We start from the raw sequence: 2,544 nt of genomic DNA, 5'->3' as shown, positions 1-2,544 counted from the left end.
CTCTATTAGCTTGCTGTTTATAAGACACACTGCAGAGGGATTGCAACCTGGCCAATATCTGGCATCCGGTTGCACCCTAAAGTTATCTGTGGGAGGTATACTATATAAGAAGATCCACCAATCAAGGGATTTATTAGCAATGCAGGGATCATTTTCCCCTTAAAGGACAATTGGAGTACAAACAAACACAACAACAGTTTTGTGGTTAGATTCTTTATATATAATAATCTTCCAAGTGTTTCATTACTCCCCAGTTCCCTTGCAAATCACTCTCCGCATCATTTTATTACATGCTCACTTGTTTGTTTTGTTTGTCCATAATCCCTTACACATTATTTTAACTTATTTCAATAAAATCGAGTTTTATATTTAGGTGTCTACTGTATTGCACTGTTTTTGCAGCCAGGAGAGTCGGGGTCCTTCCCTTCCAGAATGAGCTGCTTCCTCTTATTGATCTCCTTTTTCTCGTCGGAGTCCGTGCATTACAATTTGATTTCACACTCCAGTTGGGTGACGTTTCACCTGGGTCAGGATTTTCAACACCTTGCTCTCTTTCACTGAAAATGCCTGCAGCTTCATGTTGATCTGTTCCCTCACCATTTGCACCAGGTGAATATCATACTGTGTCACCAGTGTTATTTCAATTTGGCTACATTCTGCGCAGGCTGTGTGTTAAGCGCGATGAATCTCAATTTTAGTTAGACCCGGAGTGTTATGGTTAATTATGACCTGAATGGTTGAAATATCCAGGCCCCTGGCAGCAACATCAGTCGCAATGTGAATCTTAAAGACGGTGGATTTGAACTTGGAGAGAGCAGTGAATCTCTGCCTCTGCTAGATCATGGAGTGCAGAGCCACGGAGGCAAAGTTAAACTCCTGCAGCATTATTTTCAGTATCTGGCAGTTCTTTCAGGTGTTGAAGATCCTGATGAACCAGTCCTCGTGCTCATCCTGGAATGTCTGGATCAGAAGCACCAGGTAGGCGTCCGGCACCTCGGAGGAGAACTCCCAAAAATATGGTTTATTCATGGTGATGCCTTTCAGCTCCTGCGGAGTGTCTATCTGCATGGCACTGAACTGGAACGTCTGTCTCTCAGCCAGCACTGCCACCAGGATCACATACAGGAGCTTGGTAAAATCCGTGCAGCCCTGCACGAGAATGCGGTCAGTCGCATCCAGAAACAAGAATCAGATCTTCTTCACGCTGAAGGTGTTGGCACTCTGGATGTGATCAACCAGATGGCAAAGGTGGCTATCACAATGTGTGGCTTCCTGGATAGCTCCAGGGCTTGTGCGATCATATCCATTTCTCTGGATAAAATACCAATAATTGATAGTAGTATTTTTATTTTAAGGCCATCACATTTTATATACTGTAGGAGAACCTTTAATGTGGAGACTTGTCGCTGGCGCGAACACACAATTTTGAACCGCTATTAATATGGGCAAGTAGATTAGACAAGATAGCCAGGATCATGGCAGATAGGAAGAGATATCTAAATTTCAAACTCTAAATTGAACACTGCAAACAATACTAAACCCGGCAGTGACATATTTAACGTGTTCTAAATATACGTGAACACCCTTTCCACATGTATTGTTTTTCCAACATGACCAGTCATGCATGAAACCTTGGCAATGGGTTAGATAAAACACTTATGGTGGATGAATACAATCCTACATTTTATTAATTGGGGAATACAAGTAGCTGATGTAAATGACCATAAAGACAGCAGGGTTTTCAAGACGTCTCCCAGTGCTGGAATATATCTCATGGAATAGCAGCGCTTAGTAAAAATTAGCTTTTGTGTCTACTTAGTTCCAATTCATCAAGGTACTTTGCTACAATATTCTGTGTACATAATTTTGCAGTTCTTGGGAGTGTCAAGAGGAGGAGGGAGAAATTGACCGATTTATATACTATTATAGTTACAATAATTCCCTTTTTTGCTCCAAAAATATAATTTCCGAGATGGTGTAAACCTTTACGTGCACCATATGTAGGAAACTTGCTTAACACGTTTCTTATATTTTGGGAAATTGGGAGCAAAAATAGTGCAGTATCTCCAAGCAAGCGTTCCTTTTGTGTTGATATATCTCTCCCACAGTTCTACAAAGATAAGTTATATATTATGTAAGCATACGGATTATGGGATATTTCTAGTTGAATGGGGTTATGTTAAGGCAGGCATAAGCCTTAGAGGTTTAACAATTTGATTGTTACTAACCCATGACACATAGACAAGGAATTTAAGCATAAGTGGGTGGAAACCATAACAAATTGTGGGCCTAACATTACATTGATGACTCAAATGACTGAACTAACAAAGAGTAAAACGTAAATATTTCACTGGTGCAATGGTGAAGTAATGTAAGAAGTTGTGCAAACATAACATAATAACATCACTGCCTTTGTGTGATAGGCGAGGCTTTGTGTTCCAGAGAACAGAGCCGCTTAAGATCTACATCTATGTCTAGCAAGAGTAGACCCAATAAAAGAGACCTTGTATTTCACTTAGTAGTTGTAGACCTCTGTTGTACAAT

At 40.5% G+C, this 2,544-nt stretch overlaps 1 pseudogene; it reads right to left on the bottom strand.

Annotated features, from left to right (window-relative positions):
- Positions 1-377: 377 nt before the first annotated feature.
- LOC142492435 (putative ATP-dependent RNA helicase DDX49 pseudogene) lies at positions 378-1,307 on the bottom strand (annotated as a pseudogene).
- Positions 1,308-2,544: the final 1,237 nt, after the last annotated feature.

Source organism: Ascaphus truei, chromosome 4 (assembly GCF_040206685.1).
Source record: "Ascaphus truei isolate aAscTru1 chromosome 4, aAscTru1.hap1, whole genome shotgun sequence".
Classification (NCBI taxonomy): domain Eukaryota; kingdom Metazoa; phylum Chordata; class Amphibia; order Anura; family Ascaphidae; genus Ascaphus; species Ascaphus truei.
This window is presented reverse-complemented; position numbering and strand designations above follow the sequence as displayed.